This window comes from Mus caroli, unplaced genomic scaffold (assembly GCF_978045245.1).
Source record: "Mus caroli unplaced genomic scaffold, Mus_caroli_1 scaffold_6, whole genome shotgun sequence".
Classification (NCBI taxonomy): domain Eukaryota; kingdom Metazoa; phylum Chordata; class Mammalia; order Rodentia; family Muridae; genus Mus; species Mus caroli.
In genome coordinates, this window is record NW_028227261.1 from 96,099,964 (window position 1) to 96,123,463 (window position 23,500).

General features: G+C 42.2%; 1 protein-coding gene across 8 annotated transcripts in view; it reads left to right on the top strand.

The window, feature by feature from the left end:
- Positions 1 to 23,500, top strand: part of Lpar1 (lysophosphatidic acid receptor 1) — a 114,407-nt gene that overhangs the window by 23,196 nt on the left and 67,711 nt on the right. The window contains exon 1 of one of the 8 annotated variants that reach the window (XM_021159986.3): positions 23,315 to 23,463. The exons of the other annotated variants lie outside the window; for them this stretch is intronic. The gene's annotated coding sequence lies outside the window, so the exon portion shown is untranslated. Of the gene's footprint in view, positions 1 to 23,314; positions 23,464 to 23,500 lie in introns of those variants that run through there. 8 annotated transcript variants of the gene reach the window in all.

Sequence of the window (23,500 nt, forward strand, 5' to 3'; positions counted from 1 at the left end):
ATAATATGTATTAAAGGTCACAGGAAAGTGCTCTGCCTGTGGTCTGAGTTTTTACTACTGCTGATTGTGATTTGTGGCCTCCAGAAAGTTCAAGGATATCTTACCAAAAAGTTTTATATCTGATGCACTTTTGATGTCATTAAAAAAGAGAACCAGCAGGCAAACATTTTCAGCTCTGTCTCTTTTCTTGATGATATTTGTTCTTCTGCCCTGTCTTGAAAGGCCTTAGAAAATGTTGACTTTGCCCCTGTGATTGCTGGGGATTGTAAATTTTTATGTGCTTTAAGACAGGTGGTCTCAGTTCCTACCTTGTTTTCTGGTCTTTTTGCTTCCACTGCTTGGGTTCCCAAGAGTCAAAATTGATGCCAGATGTGTGTCAACATCAAGAATCCCTGACTGGCTTTCTTGTCCTCCCAACCCCCTCCCGACTCCCTAGATACCAATGCAAGAAAAAAACTCAGACACCAGAGACAGACACTGTTAGCACGACCAGGCTGGTTTGTGAGATCTGCAGGCACGTTGCTTGGGGCTTAAGAATGCTCACACTCACAGATGAGCATATCAAATGTATTGTGTTAATCAGTGGTCTAGAAAATTCAGTTTTGTTTCTATTTTGTTTTTAATGTTTCTGTTTTCTGATTCTGTGGACTCATGTCGTCTTCCAATTCTGGGACTTTTTTTTTTTTTTTTCCTTTTTTTTTTTTGAGACATATCTCATTCTGCATCCCAGTCTAGCCTTGAATTCTATGTATCCCAGACTGGTTCAAACTCATGGAAATCTTTCTTCTTCATTCTCCCAGGTGCTGGGATTTCAGGCATGAGCCACCATGCATGTACTCTGGGGTGTTTTGGTTTTGGCCTATTTCTTTACACTTGTTACTTCTGTAGGTTGGGCTTTTTTTTTTTTTTTTTTTTTTTTTTTTTTTCCTATACCAAAAGTTGTGTATGGTTTTTTGTTTGTTTGTTTTGTTTTGTTAGATATTTTCTTTATTTACATTTCAAATGTTATCCCCTTCCCTGCTTTCCCCCCTGAAAACCCCTTATCCCATCCCTCTCCCCCTGCTCACCAACCCACCCACTTCTGCTTCCATGTCCTGGCATTCCCCTACACTGGGACACTGAGCCTTCTCAAGACCAAGGGCCTCTCCTCCCACTGATGTCCCACAAGGCCATCCTCTACTACGCATGCGGCTGCAAGGCTTCCTGCATCTGAACTTTACTTTCAAATTCTTTTCACGTCTCTGTGTAATTTCTTCCCAGTAAACCTCTAGTGTATTAATTCTTCCTTCAGCTGCTCTCTGTTGTGTGTTTTATTTTCTTTTGGGTTTTAGTTTCTGGAAAGTTTGAATAATTTTCAACTCTTTAACATTTATTTACGTATTTTCTGTGTGTGTGTGTGGGGGGGGGGTTGGAGTGTGCTTATGAGCGATGGTGTTTTCAGAGGTCAGAAGACAGCCTGCTGGAGTTCTTTCTGTCCTTCCACCATGCTGCCTCAGGGGATCAAACTCAGGCCATCCGGCCTGGCAAGCACCTTTATGTTTTCAGCCATCTCAACCGTCCCATTTTAAAAATGGAGTAATTTAAAATCTATCATCCTTTTAATAATGTCCTCTTATTAAAAGATTATCATTTTATAAGCCGTTCTGACAACTCCAGTATGTATAGACTTTGTATTTGTTGGTTTTGGTGACGTCAGTATGTGCTGGCTTGTTTCCAAATGTTTTGTGCTCCTCCAGCCCCCAGCCCTTCCTCTGACTCTGACCCCACCCCATGCCTGTATACATTTCTGTGTTTCTCTCCCTCTGGGCATTTAGAACTTAGGTTAAAAACACTTTGGAAAGAATATGCGTTTGCTTCTGTTTTAACCCATGGGCACTGCAGTTTCAATTTTCCCTTTGAATTTTTTGGTGGCCAGATGAATAGGATAAATTTCAGTCTCTGATTAATTAGTGGCAGGTGCCTGTCTGTAAGTTCTCAGGGAAGATTCTTTGCAACTTTCATCCAAGTCCCGAGGCAGTCACAGTTTTGTGCCTCCTCCCTTGTGATGCGAGTCTGTGTTCCCGTCTCTGGTTTACCTGTTGACATCCCGATGTTGCGGGGATCTTTGATCTGATTCTATGGTCCTTCTGAGTTCTTCCTGTAAACACCAGACTAACAGCTGACAGGGTTTGGGATCTTAACATTGGCCACATTCAGACTTCTTTTTACCTCAGCTGATGACATATATTGTTTCCATGGAGACTCGATACTTTTGCCAACTTGGCTGAAAACTGCACAGGTAGCTGCTTGTGGGTTTTCATATTGCAAATATAAAATATACTCGACAAGTTCAGATGCTTTAATGCTGGAGTGATTTTCAGGATATTTGTTCTTTAATATTCCTGGAAAGAAGTCTACAGTAGGACACATTTCATCCCCTAAAGGCATTGTTTAAAAAAGATCTGTGTGTGGCTGCATGAGTTATACACACACGTGCATTGTCCATGCAAGTCAGAGGAGGGCATCATATCCCCTGGGACTGCAGTTACAGTTTTGAATTGCCTTGTGGGTGCTGGAAACTGAATCTAGGTCCTCTACAGGAGCAACGAATTCTTGGAACCACTGAGCTGTCTCTCTAGCGTGTGGAGTATATTTTTATTAAAATAGGATTATTTGGTTTCACAGTTGCTTTTGGTTTCACAGTTGGTTCTGTAATGATGCCCTCATATAGATATGCCTGTGTAGATGGCTGATTATCTCCCCATAGTAAATATCTTGAAGCAGAATTGGTAGGTCAAAGAGTATGTTTGGCTTATTCTTTATGGATGGTGCTAGAGCAGCCCAGAGGAGTGAAGGAACCCTATGTCACTGAACCTCCTCATCTTATTGGATAAATTGATAAAAATAATCAGTGGGTTGGGAGAAATAACACTGTATATTTAAATTTAGGTTTAGATTTAAATTTAGATTCTATTGATCAATCAAAAAGCACATTCTTTTTCTGGTTTTATTGACTTTTTTGTATTTCACATATATATTTCTTGTATTTGTCAAATTTTCTATTGGGGTTATCATTTAACAGTTTAATTTTCTTTAGCCCATGCATTTAATAATATAGCTATTGTTTTTACAACTTTCAAGATATTAGTAGTTTATCTAAGATCCAAAGGGTGTTTCTTGTTGTGTGTTCTTTTCCTCCCTCCCTCCCTCCTTCCTTTTAAATATAAAGTAGCTCCAGGCATTTGTTTGGATTTCTTCATTAACCTTTTATGTTTGAAGGTTTTGCATTATGGTAAAATATACTCCTCCCATTCTAAGATGTTATTAACACTTACCTTTTGTTTAGATCACTTAAGACTTTATTTATAAGATCTAGCTCTAGTGCCATGGACATTTGTTTATGTGATATGAAATCTTTGCCTGACACTGCAGGTTTTAAGTTGCTTGCTTAGGTATCAGTTGGTGGGATAATTTATATAGAGCCAAATTGTGTGTGTGTGTGTGGTATATAGGTGGCTTGCCACAAAAGAACAGCTGGATTAAGGAGATGTGCTGAGGAAGGAGGTTTATACAGAGCCTATCCATTTCCAGAGTCATCCTCCTCTTTGTTTATGTGATAGTTGGACATGGCATGAGTAGGATTGACAAGGAGGCTCTTGTGTTGCCAGTGACTTTGGAACTATATTGGGGACTGTAGTGCCAGTACTTTGCTTCTTGTGTGATATGATACTTCTTACATGCATGAACTCTGGCTAGTTGCACTGGTCAGGAAATAGTGGTGGGGCATTTTATTTATTTCTAAATTTTGAGACAGAATCTTACTATGTTGCTCACGCTGAACTGGTACTGGTGATGTGTAACTCAGGCTGGCCTCAAACTCATGTCCTCCTTCCTAGCCTCCTACGTGCTAAGATTGGAGATGTGGGCCATTATTCCAGCCAAACAGTTAAGTTTGTGGCTAAGTCAATTGTTTAGTTCATTTTTTTTTTTTATTAAATTTTTACTGCGGATGGTCAAATGCCTTCATTCCTCTCTTTGTTAGCAATCTTGCCAGAACACTGGTAGTAAGCCAGCCCTGACTGAACTTCTGAATGGAAAGTTTAGGTATGGCACGCTCTCCACCTTGAAGATGTTCAAGGTCCAAGCGTTGATGCTTGGATGATAGAAGTTAGTGTGTTTAAAGCTGTTATACAAGGTGCAGAGGTGACGGTATACAGGAGGGTGCTGCCAACTCCCTGCTGAGGGCGTTGGGTGTGTGTGTTTGGGGGAATGAGGAAAGAGGAGACTTCTGAGAGACTGAAAGATAAGGAGTCCACTTTGTGGCTAGGGAAGGGACAGGGCCATTCCAGTCAGTGAAAACAGGACATGGAAAGTCAAGAACTAGCAACAAACCCAGTTTCTTTAGTGTTCCTGGCTTTGAAGCAAAGGACTGGGGAGGGGGAAGGAGAGGGGGAAAAAGAAAGGAATTTGAGCATTTTTCTTTTCTTATTTCTTAACAGGAATTTTAGCATGTTTGTATTCTGGGGCTGAGGGAAAAACAAGGCTAAAGTCACAAAAGAGAATGAAATAAAATAAAATAAAATAAAATAAAATAAAATAAAATAAAAGCTGAGGTGAGTTGGGAACTAGGATGGGTGGGAGAAATGTCCTGTGACGTCAATGTTGGCCAAAAGTATTGACTCTGACTATCGTGGGAAGGTCCAGGTTTGTGAGGCAAGCATCTAACATATGATTGTGGCATAGAAAGATGTGGCTGCTCCCTGCCTGGTGGATGCTAGAACCTTGACTTCATCTTTATGCAACAATTTATTGGATGTTTTCTTCCAAGTCTGAATTGTTAAGATCACATTATTAAAACATTCAGCTCCAGTACTAACACTGTGAGAATCACACATCGCTTGGAACAGTGGCCAAAATTAATGTAAATAAGATGTTACTGTTGCAGGATTGCTTCTAAGCCTATTCCCTGTTCCCGTAACATTTTCCATCTATGAGTCAAGGGAGAGATGCTCCTGACCCTGCCACACAGCATCCAACCTTGTGTCACTCTGCCCGTTCTGTGGTTATCACTATTTTCAGGCTTGGAATCCTAAAGGGATTGTTTACCTTACTTATATCCTGTATCTGATCATTTTCTGTCCCTGTGATAAAACACCATGAGCAAAAACAACCTGAGAGAGAAAGAGTTCATTTTGGCTGCCAGTTCTAGAGGGAGAGACCATAATGGCAGGCGAGGCATGGCTGGAGTGGGAAGCTGACTGGTCACATTTTGTCCAGACACACACACACACACAAACACAGAGTGGGGGTTAGGGAGGGAGAGGGAGAGAAGGAAAGAGAGGGGAAGGGGGAGGGAGAGGGAAAAAGTGGGGAATTTTACCCTCAGCGACATACTTCCTCCCACCAGGCTGCACAGTCTAAAGATGCACAGTCTGGGAAGTCTAACCTCCCCCAAACAGTTCCGCGGGGGACATTTCTCATCTGAACCACCGTACCTTCTTCTTTTCAGTTAGCAAAACTCCTAAGGCATCTCCAGAGATACCGTGTTTTTATAACTGTTTGCATCATAGATAGCCCTTTGTCTTTCAGATGGCTGTTCCTTCTATTGGAGAATTATATGAAGTGTCCCCAGATGGCGGGTTGTAGGATTATTCCTTGTCACCCTTTGCTTGCAATGGGAATGTGCACCAGTGAATTGTGTCTTCTGTGGGGATGTTCCAGCTTGCTTACTAAACTCCAGGGATTGGGTCAGTCATACTGTCTACTAAGTCTCAATCTCTGTGATATAAATACTTTCCAATTGACTACTCCTCCAGACCAGAGGATTTCCATTTTAAAAGGGACCCTGTGATCTGGCCAGATTCCAAGAGTTGGGCATGCAAATTCAGTTTCTCATCTTCAGCGTTACTTATTTTCAAGAGAAGTTATAGAAAGAGTGCTTTAGACTTCGGGTAGACACCTCTTTCAGGAGATGGACTTTATTTATAGATGGTTTACGTTACTTTGTTCTATTAGGCTTAGCAGAAAAAAACAAACAAACAAAAACCCTATCTCTATTTATGATATGAGGTGCCTGGTTTATTCTAACTTCAATCAAGACTTATGCCCTCCATCTGTTCTCAAGAAACGCTGCGTACTGTTGCACACTTGCCATCCTCGCCCACTCATGATTACACTGCAGGGAAGTTTCCCCACGTTTTAAAAGTTCTTTCCCAAGTCTTTTCCTGTATCAGGGCATACTTCTGCGTTTGTGTGATGATAACGTCATGAGTATTGTTGGGTAAAATAAAATGAATATTTGCCCCACCCCTATCCCCCTCCATTACTGGAACACACAGCTGTGTTGCTGTGATACAGTTAGCATGGATTAAGATGTGCATCGGATCGGTTTCTCATAGGTGATGGTTTTGCAAGGAGGGAGCTGAGTACACAGTTAGCATCTCATTCCTCTTAAAGTAGGAAGGTAAAAAACTTTATTAGAATAGCTGCCTTTATATCAGCAACCTCACTAAAATTGGCCCTCGACTGAATGCTCTTACCGTTTTGTTACTGTTTTTAATCAGCTGCAATAACAATATTGTATCAAGCAAAGTGAGCTGTTACTGTAGAAGTGAAGAAATTCTAAGACACAAAAAACAAAACAAAAACACTGTTGTTTCCATGTAAGATATTTAATTTTGAGACAAGATATAGTGTGTGTGTGTGTGTGTGTATACACATACATATATATTGAAGGTTAAATCTTATGTGGAATAAGATGGTGGTATCTTTTATATGAATTTTCATGTGGGCATTTCTAGCCAGTGGATTTTAATTATTCATCTATTCTTTGAGAAGCTGTAAAGTTTATTTTCAAAACTGGATTCTAAATGGAAATTTTTTAAAAAAAATGTGTCTCTGGAATCAGGAGCTGAGGTGACCTTCCTTGGTGTGGAAGAGACTAGTGGTTAGTTCTTGGAGTCAAAAAGACCTTCAAGGCCAATCACATTTTCTAAAGGCCTGTGTCTGTCTTATTTCATGAACATGGCAGCTTTTCCTACATGAGTCTTAGCACAGATAACCCACAGTCCAGGGTTCAGGAATGAAGCTGGGGCTGTGGAACGGAAGCTCAGTGACAGAGTGATTGCCTCATGTGCCCAAGTCCCTAGGCTCAACCCCTACTACTGCATCTACTGCAAGAGATAAAATAAAATAAAGAGGAATTGAAGCTAAAAGGAAGGAACCTGTGAGCATCATAAGCATGGCCTTGAGGTCTTCCCAATTCAGCCAGTGATGTTAAGGACCAGAAGCCATCAGGGTGTTAGCTCTGGGTGCAATGTGATGTTGGGGGTCTGGTTATACATTGGTTAGGATTCTCTAGAGGAATAGAACCAACAGGCAGGCACGAGTGGCTGGCAGTGCCCCACAGCAGTGGCAAAAGCAGAAGCTGCTTACATCATATCTATTGTGAGGAAACAGAAAGAGATGAATGAGTGCTCAGCTCATTTCCCCCTTATCATCCAGCCTAGGACCTCGGCCCCTGAAATAGTACCATGCTCATTCGGGATGAATCTTCTCCTTTCATTACAACCTAGAAACCCCCTTTGGAAATGCCAACTGTCTCCTAGTCATTCTAGATCCTGTGATGTTGACAACCCTTATCAGTTCCTATAGATAATTTGGTTTTGAGAATTACCACTGGAAGTCAGATTGGGTTTGCATAGACTCCTAGATTTTGGATATAAATGATCATTTTGATTGCAAAGAAGGATGGTTTGACTGTGTTACTCCTTGTAAACCAATTGTATTCGTGAATGAACCAACTATGCTATCAAGAGCTATCTTGAATTATAAATATAATAATAGGATTCCTGTCTTGTTTTTCTTCTGTCATTGACAAAATAGCTTCTGTTGGCAAATCTATTTATATTTAATGGGAACTATTCACAATAGTCCAGCCACGTGTTTGGTTTTAACTATAGAAAAATAGCAAACACACCTGAAAGGGCTAATTATGAACCTACTGAAAGAAACTGCTTGGATGATTACATCATCCTTTGGTACATTTAAGCTAGAACTAAGTTTGATTCCTAAGTGATAGAGCATTCTAGAGATGGCTTTTCTCAAGGGAGAAAATCGGACATTCACACTGAGAGGTAACAAAGTTTTCTGTGGCTACACCACTTTTTGTGGGTGACTTTCCAATGTTTTTGCACTCTTCTGAGGTGAGTGGCCATCACAGCAGACACTGTGATGTTTTAGACTTTGAAGTTAAAACTATGTTCCATTGTTGGCAGTGAAATCCTAGCCTCCGGGATTGATGCGGGTCTTTTGGGTGGACCTGCCTCTCTCACACTTAGGCTGGTGGTCCTGTGCAGTGAACAGCTTGCCCTGCTGGCAAAGATGAGGCCATGTAGGCCCTGTTGCCTGACTACTAAACCAGGAGAGACCCCTAGCTCTGTTTTCCTACCAAGGCCTCTTATCAAGGAGGGTCCCATTGTTCTGGAGTTATAAGTTATCTTCTTTCTGTACACAACCCAGCATGCTCAGGAGCCTATGGACCAACCAATGGATGATTTGTGGTGCTTACTGACTTATGAGAGAAACTTTGATACTGGTCAGAGAAGGGAGAATAAGCTAGTGTTTATGTCTTTCTCATCTCCTGGATTCATATGTTGAAATCCTAATCCCCAGGGTAATTACATTAGGAGATGGTGGTTAAGTCAGGAGAGTGGAACCTTCATGAGTGGTGGTGACTTTATAAAAGCTGGGTCCTGAGTGTCCCCTTTGTTTTGTGTGAACTGTGAGAATTCAGTGGTTAGGCCAAAGGTCTCATACCAGTTGCTGTTAGTGTCGATGGATCATAGACTTCTGATCTTCAGAACAATGAAAAATCCGCTTGTTGTGGAGGTCACTTAGGCAATGGTGGTGGCCGTGGTGGAGGCCAGGGCAGTGCAAATGCACTAATAAAGAAGCTAGCTGGCCACGCCTACAGGTAGCAGAGCAGCATAGGGGGATGCTACTTGTGGTTTTCTCTGGGAGAGACTCATATTCTGGCAAGTAAGGTGGAGAGGGGGAGGGCTGACCCTTCTGATCCAGCTGTTCTTTCTTCTCGGCAACCATAGCTCCCATGGAACGTTGTCTGTTGTTAATTTGTCTCTTTCTGCACTGTAGTCACCGTCTTCCCAGGTCCCTCTCAATCGCTGTTCTTGGCTTTGGGCTGTTTGGAGGTTTTTGTCTTTTTGTTTTTGCTTATCTGTATTTTTTACTAGAAATTGGGTGTGCTCTGTGGCAAATTGGGGATGATGTCATCTTTACTCGGAAGTTTGCAAGCCTTATTGATTAACTACATCTGTTGATGCTAATGAACTATCTCTGTGTTGAGCTGGTGTGAAAGATGTTAGACTTGACTGTTTCTTAAGGATCGATGCAGCCGCTCCGGGAAGAACACGGCGTATAAGGAGCTATCTTTCCACATGCCATCTGCAAATGACAAAAAAGCTGCCCATGTCCACAATTTCCTGTCTTCTTTTAAAATTACAACCTAATAACTTTAAAAAAAAAGCCTTTGTGTAAGTTAGAATTTCCTTTTCCAGTTGAGCTGTGATATGATCTCAGGCTCGTGAACAGGATATGAATGTAGGAGACCTCAGACCTTCTGGCCAGCTCATTTAGCAGAGGAGAGCTTGCCGCCCACTTTGTCTAAAGTTGCTGTTTGCAGCAGCAGCAGCAGCAGCAGCCTTTCCCAGTAAGATACTCTGTAAGATGCTCAGAATCCAGCCGCTTCGCCCTATGGGCCGACCCCGGGAAGATGTGGGGACATTCTCTACTGGTTAAGCTCTATTAAAAAGCCATGTGTTCTTAGGCTCTTGGCTGAGTGTTTTGTATCCAAGACTTATAAATGGCAACACCTTCTCTCAGAATGGCGCCTTTAGAATTACAGCTAAAGTCTTTACTGAATGAGTCAGAAAATTTCTCCTAAGACATTTTCTAGTAGTCTTTAGAAATGGCCTTCAGTTTGGATTAAAGTCCACTTTGCTTTATTTTTTTAAGAGAAAGTACCCATTTTGTCTCTTAGACTGGGTATTAAAAATACATATGACTGTGTTTTGTTTTTGTCTTTGGTTTTTTCCTCACAGTCTTGAGCTGTCTGCTCTCTGTTCTGTGCAAGGCCTGTGGAGGCCTTGATCTATGAAATGGACAGTGTAGTGAGTAGATCCTTGGGTGAACTCTGGACCACCAGCACCAGCTTGGCCAGGGATTCATTGTTAAATCATGTTAATAGGCCCAGCCTATACCGACTGAGTCAGGGGCTCAGCAGCTTGAGGCCTGCGACCTGCTTCTGAACAGTCCTTCCAGTGGACACTCGGGACTACGTGTTGTAGTTCGAGAATTGGTTGACTGCACATCTGGCTTTCAAGGTTAGCTCACTTTGAGAGCTTGTGAAAATATGGATTCTAGGTCCTATCCATAGAACAGGAGTCAGGAGGTCTTGGCAGGGTCTGGGAGTCAGGGTTTTCTCTGGAAGAATGTACTCGGTTTCCCACTTTGTCTAATGTATTACTCAGCAGCTGTTGTGTTCATCGTAACAACTTGTTCCAACTGGGATCTTTAAAGAATTCAGGTTGCAGACAATGGCATGTAATCTAAGGTTAGCTTCTGAGTTCCTTAAGAAATTTCATTTCAGAAATAATAGATACCTTTAAAAAATGTAGATATCTAGGTCCTACTAGGTTAAAACCCCTCGTTAAGTTTGGTTAAAACCTGCATTGTTTAGCGTTCATTTTGTGTGTTTATTATAGCAACTGAGAACAATGAGTTTTTAATATTTTAGTATTTATTGACAGTTGCTATAAGATATTGTCATTAATATCTTTATGTATTTTGTATGAACATGGGGCAACTCTTAACCAAGATTTAGTGGATCTCTCGGTATCTTTCCTCTTTCTCAATAATATGCAACTTTTTTTTCTTCTTTTGATTTAGTCTTCAGAGATCTCAGAGTAAAAACCTTACTTTAATAAAGTATTTATTTATTTATTTATTTATTTAACGTTTATGTATATATGTGTGTCCGTGTGAGTATGTGTGTATCACATGCATGCAGGTGACCTTGGAAGCCAGACATGGCTATTGGATGTCCTAGAACTGGAATTACAGATGGTTGTGAGTTGCCTGAAATGGGTTCTGGGAACTCAATCCTGGTCTTCTACAAGAGCAGTAAGCGCTCTTGATTGTTAAGTCATCTCTCCAGCCCCTAATTTGTGATATAAAAATGAAAATCTATATCACCTTCAGTATCCTGGCTGGAGATAAACTAAGTGACCAGTGGAAGGTCTATTCTTTACCTTGAAGTAAGTTTCCTGTTTGGTGACCTCGTCTCAGCTCTGTGCTGGTGTCTTTCCTTGTCTCCTTCCATCTGATTGGCTGGACTGTGAAAGAGTTAATGTTTCCCAGTACGAAGCAGAGACCTAGGCAGTGGGGGAAAATCTGGTTCATTTTGTTTCAAAATAAACCATACCTCACATAAGTACAAACAGATGCAGGGCAGGCTCGGGGCCAAAAGTAACCAGTGTGGTGCTACGAACTCCAGCAGAGAGGAGTGCATAGACCATGGATTTGAGGGCAGGCTCCATCGTGAAGTCATTAGGCCCCAGCAGGAGCACAGTCTTTGCTTGTCATGCTGGTCACCTCCCTAGACACCAACCCAAAGAAAACTGAGTGGCTTTTTGAAGGTGGCCTTTTAAATTTGTTGTTTTTAATCCCCAGCCCCAGAAGACTGAATGCACTACACCTGTGCGTACGAAACAGACAAAGCTGGACTTTAAGGCATTTGTAGCTTTGCTGGCTGCTTGGCTTTTTTTTTTTTTTTTTTAATTGCTTATCACTGGGTTCAAGCAGCAGGCACACTCACCCTGGCCCTGTGACACCCTGCTTCCTTTTTGAGCCTCAGGAAAGTGTTGGTCAGGGAGAAAAGACCTTTGGGTTGTTTCTCCTCCCCGTTTAATCTCGGATGATGGCTTATCAGCTCAGGGACACCCTTTACTCCCACACAACTAGGGATTGACCCTAGGGCCTTGTACAGTTAGGCAAGGTCTCTGTCACTCACTGAGCTGTAATCCCAGCTAGCAACCCCTCCACTGCTCCTGCCCCTTAGCAATGCCCCACACCCCCTGCCCCTCAGGACTCCCCTCCGCTACCCCTAACCTGTAGCAGACTCATCATAGTACAGTAGCCCTTCTTCCAAGTGGTCACCAGCTCCCTCTGCATGCCAGTTAGAAGGGTCTGTGTGACAGTTACTGTGTGTTTGCCGTAGCCTCCTGGAGCTTTCTGGCCATCTAGGATGGTTTCTTTCTGGCTAGTGATGAGACAGTTTGAAGCCTTTCAGATTTTAGGTCTCCGTTTGGTTTTTAGATGATGCTGTGCTCTGTGACATAGGGTTTTACTAATCTCTTCACAGTCTATTTAGATAAAGTAAGGGAGCTGCTTCTTCCTCTGCATTTTCTGAGGCTTTCTTGATAAAGAGCTTTAACATTTATCTTCAAAGGTATCACTGTAAGATGCGACAGGGCTACAGAAGATAGGACGACGGTAGGACCTGGGATACTAGCCATCCCATTATGCCCCACTTCTTACATTTGTCCTCTTAGTTACTAAAATCACTGTGGAAAGGTCAGAGACACTTAGTTTTCTTTGTTTCCATTCCCTTGTTTCTTCAGCAGAGTGGCCATGTTGGAAATGCAGTCAGCTGGATTGCTATATGAAAAACTGCTGTCAGATCGAAAAGATAGCTCAGCAGTATAACACTTGCAGAGCAAGAATGGGGACTTGAGCTTGAGCCACAACACACATAAAGAAGCCAGGTGTGGTGGCAAGTACACATGACCCAGCTGTGGAAGTGGAGAGAGGCAGGTTCCTAAGGCTTACTGGCCAGCCAGCTTAGTGTGGTTGGCATATCCAGGCCAAGGAGAGACCTTGTCTCTCTGTCTCAACAAACAATGGGCATTGTCTGGGAAACAATGGCTGAGGTGGCTCTCCACCTCTGTCGCTGCCTCTGTCTCTGTCTCTCTGTCTCTGTCTGTCTCTGTCTGTCTGTCTGTCTGTCAGTCTGTCTCTCTCTCTCTCTCACACACACACACATACATATACACATACACATACACATACAGTGTATTTCTTTACACATGAACTCATACACATACAAAGTAAGGCCAGGCCAGGCTGTCTTTACTGATCCTTCGAGCTGTTAAAATCGTATATCTGACTCCTCAGGAAATGGGAATGTATATGTTATGCCCAGCTGGGAATCATTGACACTCCAGCACAATGCTCGGTTTTATTAGTTTCTCCTCTGTACTTGTCACGGGGGGAATTCACTGAGGTGGAGTGGTGCATCCTGGGAACAGGGAAGGAAATGAAATGAACCACCTCATTACTTTCCAGCACTGAAATAGATACTAGGTTTGTATTCTACATTTTTTATGTTATTATTAAACTTTTGGCATGATGTGTATGTTAGCTTTAGGTTGCATACTGACTTTCTTTAAAGCTAACTTTTATCTCCATTTTGTTAGGAGGTTATTCAGGGAAGTTAGGTTTCTCGTTTAGCTCTAGAACTTTGAAAATAAACAGAGCCTTTGTGTTTTCAAATAGCACACTGTGGGCTGGGCAACATCTGGAAGAGATTATTCTTCTGGTAGGCAGAAGAAATATCATAATCTACTGTCTTCAAAGAACATGGCACCTACCCACACTTCTTCTAGATCCTTGAAACGGAAGTCCTGAGGGTCATGTTGCTGGATGATCTCCTCCCTGTTGTGTATCAAACATAAATGTATATAACACTAAATATTTCTGTGGCTTTTAAAAACAGAGCCAGGGCTGGTGGTCTGGGCTGCCTGTACTTTCTTGAGTCTAGACTTCTCTTTTTCCAGGAGTCCTCCTCGAGTTTTTGGCAACATGCTCTTAAGCTTTGCAATTCATCTTAGATGTCTTTTCTTGTCTTCTCTAAGACCAGGCCCATGTGTGTCTGGCATGGTAATGTAAATTTTAACAGGAACTTCGGCCCAGTTTGAAAATTGCAAAATTAAGTTTATTCTTGGCTTTGTCTGTTCTTATGGTTGGTATGGCAAAATATGAATACTTCCATTTACAAACATTTTTATCACAGATGTTTCTGTAATAAAGGACTCTCCCTGTTTTTTTTCCCTCCACTCCTGATTCTGTTTCTCTCTCAAGCCTGTAGGAAACTTGCAAGTATGACACAGAGTGTGAAGAACCTTTTATTTTAGCAGTTGATTAAGAGTGAATTTCTTACATTTTTTCAAGACTGTGCTTGGAAAATACTTCATAATGTATTTCTCATAAATGAGGACACTTTTCCATATAGTCAAAAATAAAACAGCCAATCAAACTAACATTACGTTGTCTTCTGGCTTTTACATCTCATTCACGTTGTCTCAGATCACCATGGCTTCGTCCTGGCAGTTAGGTGTTCAGTTCATAACCTTGTGTTGTATATACCTGCCCTAACTACACTTGTCTCTCTTATATGGAGTACTCAGGCATGGCACATGGTAACTTCAACTTCGTTACACATTCCTTGACTGTAGAAGTTAGGCCTCATTCTGCCTCCCAGCCCCATGCTCCCAAAATAAGACTCAGACCCTATATTTACAAATACATTGGCCATATAGCTAGTCTCTACCCTGACTAGATTGTAACTAAAGATAAACCATTAATTTTAACCTATGTTCTACCATGTGGCTGGTTACCTGTGCACAGGTACCATTATGTCCATCTCTTCACCTCTCTCTGGGCTGACTATGCCTGTCTCTATCCCAGAATTCTTTCTCTCCTCCCAAATGTCTCTCCTGCCATTTCCTGCCTAAGCAACCGGCCACGGGCTTTTTAATTGACAGGTGATGTAACCATCATACAGTACACAAGAATATTCTCTCTACATCTGTCCTCCCAGGCCTTCCTCTGAAGACTTGGTGAAAGCCTCTATAACCCCAAACTCTTACATTCTACTTGACTGCAAACCCAGGATCACCTGGGTGATGCCAAAATCTTCTGCCTACGGAAGCAATGGTCAGACTCATTGGACCAAAGACGTGTGGCTTCTTTGATGGTCAGTCCATGGACATCATGTTCTTACTTCTCTAGAACCAGACAGTTCTTCTTTCAGTAGAGAATAGTATTCTAAGATCCACATGTATTGATTAGATATCAGATATAATTCTTCGTGTTGGGTATTGATATTTTGATGCCTCTGGCATCAAATTACACCTAGTGGCCCATGAGTACATGGCTTTCCAGCTTTACTGATGGTAGAGAGACTGAGTGAGTACTGTTTCCTTCACTCTATTCGGGTGGCATCTCTCTGCCTCTCACACCTTTCTCGAATGCATCTTATGATCAGTTTTTGTTGATACCCAAAGAAAAGTCCTTTGGATTTCTCAGGCTGTTTTCCTGTTTTCTCTTTTCTCATAGTCAGTTCTTTTGAGCTGTATTTTTTTTAAAGAGTTCCTTGAAGTGTCATATCTATCTTCTCAACTTAGTAATTTCCCTGTGTTTCCATGACTTTTCTTTGGACTGTAACTTGGACACTTTTAAAATTCTTTTAAAGGTGTAGAAATGGAGCCTAAGGCCTTGTGCATGCTACCTCTGAGCCACATTCTCAGTTCTCCTAAAATCTTGAGTCAGGATGGAGTTGTGGCCATTGTATAGGCCACTATCATTCTTCTACTTCTTTGGGGGCACTGTCCTTTGTGCCTGGTGTCCAGTCCTTGTATAGCTTAATCTTCTTCTCCACCTCTTCTTCCTCCTCCTCCTCATTATTGTTATTATTATTATTATTAATGTGTTAGATAAGCTGTTTTACCTGGCCCATGATATTTCACTTGAGTACCTTATTTTTTAGCAGAAAACTTAAATACCCATAACCTCCTCAGAAAACAAAACCTGTGTAAGTGCTATGTCTTTCTCTGTGTGTTTTCTCACGTAGGAGAGAGATATTTAAGCACAGTCTAATTTCATTGATTAGATACAACTGGATTGAATGTAAACATACTGTGTGATAATGTACGTAGTTGATAATACGATATTATTGAATTTTCTGATCGTTTCTATTGTCATATGGTTTTACATTAAACATTCTTGGAGCTAAATGTTTGCATGTAATATTCATCCCACAGGATACTATAGAGTCACATAGCTTCAGATTCAGTATAGTGTTTAGGATCCTGATATCTATCTTGTCCATAATGGGTTCCAGAGGGGCATTAACAATTGTATCCACATTAGGTTTTTTTTGGTTTTTTTAGGTTTTTACGAGACAGGGTTTCTCTGTATAGCCCTGGCTGTCCTGGAACTCACTTTGTAGACCAGGCTGGCCTCGAACTCAGAAATCCACCTGCCTCTGCCTCCCAAGTGCTGGGATTAAAGAGGTGCGCCATCATTGCCTGTCTCACATTAGGTATATTTTAAGTGGCTATTCCATACTGTTCACAAATCCATTAAACATAACTTTCTTATGTTGAGGTATACTTGCTTAAAAACACTTTTGGTTTTGGTTGCTGTTCTAATACTCATAATTGATTTTGATGTATCCACCCAAAGATGAATGAAGTCAGCTCCTTTGAACATTAAATGATGGACACTGCCTCTGTCAACAGCCCCCACCATTGAGAGAGAAACTGTGGTGAGACTAAATCACTCTTCCTAACACAACCACAGACCTGTCCACTCCCCTTATTGTTCTTCCTCTTGGCCCCTCCTTCCACCTCCTCCAGTTTGCTTATACTACCCATATTCCTCAATTTAGACCATTGAGGACACTAGACCATAAGAACTACTTGTGGTGTTAGAAGGACATGAGTGTTCTTAGGGGTAAGACATCTTCCAAGACTGTCCATCAGCTGCCATTGGAATTTAAAATTTGAGCTTTTCTAGGATATGCATATTGAGCTTGGTATTTCTGCAAACTTTGAGTTGAAACCACCCAGCTTGGCTTAGTGGCTCCTTTCTTAACAGTCCACAGTGGAAATGCATCACAATATTATTTTCCTAAAGGCAGAGGCCCTCATTCCATCCATCCATCCCTGTACTGTTCTGGTCCATATTCAGACGCTAACTGAGATGAAGGTTTGGATATTGTGGCTTTGCGTTATGGGACAGCTTTGCGCTATGGGACGACGCAGGGTTGTGCTCGGTCTGTCTCTTACCTAAAGAAGGAGTTTAGTTTTCCTACTTTCCGAGATCCTCTGTCTTCCTTCCTTTCATTCCTTCCTGAGGTACAGATCCCATCTTTCTCTTCTTGAGCTCCTCTTTCATTCTGACCACACTTACTTGGATTTCATTTCCTTTTCACTCAGAAATTCAGAGTTATGGCTCATTCCTGAAAATGTCCCCAAAGCAGAGATTCTCCAGTTATCTAAGCATAATAAAACACACTAGCTTGATTCTGAGAGGGTATTTATTTTCCAGTACATCCTTCACTATTGAAGTGACCACTGGTTTGGGGTCATTTCATTATTGTCTTATATTCCATGAGTTTCCGGACACCATTGCTTCCCACCAGGAATGTCTGCGATGGCAATCTTTTGTATTCAGTTTTAACATCGAGATAATGAGTTTATTAATGCAGTTTTTGTCTTATTTCTTCAGCTTAGGAGCTAGCCTAGGCATCTTCTCTCTCTCTCTCTCTCTCTTGCTTTCTTTTCCTTCTTTCCTTTCCTTTCCCTTCCCTTTCTTTTCCCTCCCTCTCTTCCTCCTTCCTCCCTCTCCCCTCTCTTCCTTCCTTCCTTCTTTCCTTCCTTCCTTCCTTCCTTCCTTCCTTCCTTCCTTCCTTCCTTCATACATTCAGACCTGTGATCTTTCTGCTTCAGCCTCCCAAGAGCTGGAGTTCCCATTCCTCTTCTTTAAAGGTTCAGTGTCTTTTGGAGCCCCACACTCATGACCTCATCATTTGGCTCCACTTCCAAGAACAACTGTTGTAAATTGTGATTGTGGGCATCAAATCTCCAATGCGTAAACTTAAAAAATTCGATGTGTTTACTTTATTTTATTTGTATGAGTGTTTTACTTGAATGTATGTCTATGCACCACATGTGTTCCTGGTGCCCAGTAAGGTCAGAAGAAGGCTTCGGATCCTCTGGAACTGTAGTTATGGATGGCTTGATCTTGTATGTGGGTGTAGTGCTTGGAATCAAGCCTGGGACCTTTGCAGGAGCAGCCGGTGCTCTTAATCACTAAGCCACCTCCCCAGCCTCAGCACACACACTTTTAAAGGTCATAGTCAAGCCATAGCGTACAACTGGTCTCCATAAACCTTTCCTTATGATGATTCTGCAATTCTGTGCCCATTAAACATACCCTGCAGCCCATTCTTCCTTCTCAGTGCCTGGCAACACTAGCATGTGACCTATTTCCCTTAGCAAAATGTCACTAAGGTGCACCTTGCTTGGTGCCTATGTCAGGGCTTGATTCATTTTAAGGTGTAATAATATCCCATTATGGGTATCTACCAGTTTGTTTATATATGTGTATCTACTACTGGACACTTGGGTTTCTTCCATCTCTGGGCCACTGTATCTATGCTATGTGAACACGAGTAATTGATTAGCTCTGAAAGATCCTATCTTAATAATTTGGAAATGTGTTCAAAAGTGGGATTTCTGCCTCACATTTTGAGTTTTCTGAGGCTTTTCCATTTGCTTCTGCGTTGACTGGAGCACTTTACATTTGTAACAGAGATCCAGTCTTTCACATTCTCTTGAACAAGACCATAATAATTTTGCTTTGTGTCTTTCTGGTAGTCAGCGCTGTGGAGTTTCATTTTGGCTGTTTTCTGTTCACTGACATGTCCTTTAAGGAAGTATTTACTTAAGTCCTCCACCCATCCTTTATCACATTATTTGCTCTTGCACGAAGAAAGTGACGTCCCTGTTAAACCGCCTCTGTGCCATTTGTTTTCCCTCAAGTGTGCTGGTTATCCTTACTTGAATATTTGCTATTCTCTGAGCCATACTTTCTAACCAACATGACCTAATCTATTAACATAAGCACTTGTGCTCCACCCCCATCTCAGCCCCAACAATTGCTAACATCACCTTGAATTTCTGCATTGGTGCTTTCCCTTTTATGGATAGTTCTGAACTTTTTATTTGGGGTCATATTCTTTGCAATTCATTTTTTTTTTTTAGAATTTGATCAGTTACAGATGTTTTTAAAGTGTTAGCTCCATGAAGCTTGATTAGGAAACTGAGTCCTTCTTTTGATTTCCCCTTATTACGCCAACTCTGTTGTCCCTCTGGTGTTAAGTCTTTGTTTAAATTGGGTTAGTAGTCACACCTATCTGTTGTAGTGCTGAGAATTGACTTGAGGCTCCAAACCTATGAGCCTGGCTCATGCTAGGTAAGTGCTCCGTGGTTCATCCGTGTCTCTAATCCTTCATTAATGTGCTGGGCCCCCGTTACTATCATGCCGTGTGAAAATCTGTGGACCTTTTTATTCTGAAACAAAAATTTGGGTCTGTTTCAAGGTCATCATTTTTTTTTGTCATCATCTTTTTAATGCTGACTTAGTTTTCTATGTATTAACTCTGCATTTAACACCAGTCTCTCTTATAAACCTACCTTCTGTATATCCAGATGGACAACTGGTCTACCAAGGACACCTTCTTCACTCTCATGTGTATCATCCAGGGATGCTCTTCACAGTTAACTTCCTTTGGCTCCTCCTGTGCTGACATCGACTGTCCTAGTCTCCACCTCTGTTTTCCTTCCTGTCTCCAGAAGCACATCCTCCAGAAGGGTCACCTCCTTCTCATTGTCCCTCTGTCAGCTTGCATCTAGGGGCATTACTTAACAGTTTGAAGGCACTTGGATTCCCACCTGTTGCTTTCTGAGTTCCCCTTTTCTGAGGTCTTTCAGGAGTTTTGAGTAATGACCATTTGCTGCCATGGCTGCCTTGGTGTCAGTTTTTGCAGTGCTGGCTTCAGTCCTCCTGCTGCCCACATGCTCACACATACTTGTCCTCTACCGATAAGCTTCAGCCTTTCTAGCCCTTAAAGGACTTTAAAATCTCCAGATTCGTATAATCCTATCAAAGCCCATTGAGGTGAACAGCTTCTTATGGTCTCTTTCAGTCTACAGACACATGACCTTCCATTTTAGGGACTCATGAGTCCTTCATTCCCCCCCCCCCCTTTCCCTTTTGAACCTAGGGCCATGAGTCTGCTAGCTAAGGACTATGACACTTGTCTACAACCCAGCCCACTTTTGGCTCCACAGTTGCCCAGGCTGCTCTTGAACTTGCAGCCCTCCCTCTGGCCTTAACTTGTTTTCCTTTATTCTTCTGATTTATCTCTTAGGGTTTCTGCTTCATTTCTTTCTTCCTCTGCTCTGTTCTCCCATTTTATTTTTAAATTCTAGCCAGCTTTCTTAAATTCACATTCTAATCCTTTTAAATTTGGAGTTAATTGCTTTTTAAACATCCTGTTTTTGTTTCAGTGAGCATAGTGTCTCGCTCTGGAACTTACGATTGTTAAGTCTTTTCCTTCTGATCAGAGTTCCCAAAGGACAAACCTTTCTATCTCGTGCTTTGTGGTGGCGAATGCTGTCTCATTCTGGTGGAAGGACAGATGGGGACAGATGCTAAGAGAGACAGTGTCTCATCTCCTTGATGCTCCAGGTCTTGGGTCCAGAACATTTCTCCTGGGTTTCCGCCAGGCTGTCAAGCTTGTTGCAGAACAAAACAGATATAAAGACTGATTCCACCCCCTGCCCCCCCCCACACACCATTTAATCTCAAGTGAGTATCTGTGAAGCAGTTTTCTAAAATTTTGGGGCATAATTTTTTATTTTCCTGATTTCAGCATTGATGATGGTATCTCTTTTCACTCATCTTCGAAAACAAAAATCAAAAAGGATACAGAATCTCATGTAACCCAGGCTAACACCAAACTCACCATTTAGCTGAGGGTGACCTTGAACTTCTGATCCCCCTGTCTCTGCTTCCTAAGTTTGGGATTGCAGGCACGTGTCACCTTGTACAGCTTCCTTCCTGCCAAGACTTTCTTTCGCCTATCCTGTGTTGGGGATGGTGTCTTTAAATGTAGGTTTCCCTATCCCAGCGATCTGATTTGTCTTCTCCTCAGTATTCATTTTCTGTTATTTCCATGACTACCTTTGCTTAGGTTCACAGTCCAGACCTACCTTTCTTTGTCCTTTGGGACAAACTCTTTCCTGACCTTGACTTTCCATCCTGGTGACATGCCCTGTGTTCAGAGATGCTGCTGCAGTGCCCTCAGCAACCTCACAAACATGAACTAGAAGTTTCTCTTTATAAGAATCGTACTTATCGTTTAAGTAAACACAGGCTCTCAATCTGGAATCCCTTTACTTTAAGCTCTCACAGTTTGTCTTACTGGCCTGCTACGCTTGGACATTTTTCTGTTGCTTATCCTAGGAGAGAGAAGCTGGTGTCTACTCAGTATTTCCCCTTTTCTTCTCCTCAGCCCCTCTTTGCGGGGGATCTACCCTGTGTTTTTTCAAGAGTCTCGTATGAGTCATGACTTGACTGATATCCAGAATAAGGAGAAAGGTTAGGCTTGTAGTAGGTTAATTTGCCAATTAGAGGTTTATCTTCCTGTGAGGCCTGGGGAGGGAGCCAGCTTCAGTTGAAGCCATCAGATGGAAGTCTGCTTCCAACTGGAGTTTTTCTTTTAGGCATTTGGTGTGGCATTCACTAATTAGTGGAGCCTTTGTCATTTGGCACTGCTGTCCCCGACTGCGGCTAACTTGTGGCATTCTTTTCTCACAGTTTTCTGGTGAATTCTTCATAGCCGATGCTAGTCAGGAATAAGTGCAGCCTGAGTTTACTCTCTTTGTTGGCTTCTGGAGGCAGAGGCTCTTCTGAAAGTGTTTTCAGTGCACCCCAGCTCTCCCAGGCATGGTGCCCTCCTCCTGCTGAGCACCCGTTCAGGTCGCCTGGGTTCTCCATTGCTTATTTCTGCAGCTTCTCAGGAAGAGGGTTTGGCCTTTGCTCCCCGTGGGCCATCTAGGTCCATCTTCCCAGCATATGTCTTTGGAGGTTTAAGCGAGAATTGGGATCCATTCTGTGGTTTCTAGGGCTGATTTCCTAATATTTTCTCCCCTCATCAATCAGCCTAGTAGACTGTCTTGACAAGGAATCAGCCAGTGTATTTTTCATTGGAAAAATTAAAAAAAAATGTTAATTCTTTGTGATCCTTGCTCTACTCCATTTTAATGTGTGCATATTTTTACTGGTCTTCGAATAAGAGTCTAGATATTGTTTTCAATTTGCTTTCTTATACCAGAAATGGCTTTCTTATACCAGAAATGTCATTCCTTAGTGTTTATATTTATAATTAATTTTTTTAAATGACTGTGTGTGTGGTATATAGATGTATGCATGTATGTGGTAGCCTGAGGTGTCTTTCTCAATGGCTTAGTACCTTATTTCTTCAGATGGGGAGCTCAACCATTTAGCTGGATTGTCTGAAGAGTGAACCCCGGGGACTCTCCTGTCTCTTCTTCTACAGTACTTCCTCTCCCATACACAAACATATATGTATATGCACATGTATGTATCCAGGTGCATATGCATGTAAAGCCAGAGGATAATTTTAGATGTCATCTTCTGGAATGCTGTCTCCCCCTTTGGATTAGGTTAGACTGTCTGTGAGCTCCAGAGACCCTCCTATCTGTGCCATGTCAGTGCTGGGCTTTCAAACAGTTGCTACCACCCCTAGGGTTTGGGGTGGGTACTGGGGCTCAAACTCATGTCCCTGTGCTTGCAAGGCAAGCACTTTATTAAATGAGCTATCTGCCCAGTCCTCCAGCTCGCTCTTTCGCTTGGAGGGTTAGGCTGTAGAAAGAGCCTGGTCTCTGGCATCAGGCTGGTCTGGGTTCAAGGTTTAGAGCTCTCTTGGCTTTGTGGCTGTCGTTGGGTCATGCATGTAACCTTTTGAAGTCTTGGAAGTCTCCCTTGTGACAGGAGCTAACAGCATCTGCCCAAGGCTGTGTGGAAGAGCTGCTGCTGAGCTTGGTGTGCAAAGGGCTTTCCTTTACTCCTGGCCCCTCTCTCTTCTCTCTTTTTAGTATTGATGACGTATGACAACTTGGTTTTGATAGGTGTCTTTGGGTTTAATTGCAGTGAAGAGACACCATGACCAAGGCAACTCTTATAAAGGACAACATTTAATTAGGGCTGGCTTACTGGTTCTGAGGTTCAGTCCATTATCATGGCAGGAAGCATGGCAGTATCCAGGCAGGTATGGTACTGGAGGAGCTGAGGGTTCTACATCTTGTTCCGAAGGTGAACAAGAGATGACTGGCTCCAAGGCAGCTAGGAAGAGAGTCTCAAAGGCCACCACCATGGTGACACACTTACTCCAACAAGGCCACAACTACTCCAACAAGCCACACTTCTTGATGGTGCCACTCCCTGTGTCAAGCATATTCAAGCCACCAGAAGGTATATTTTCTTGTTACACACTAGGTGTTGTGTTCCT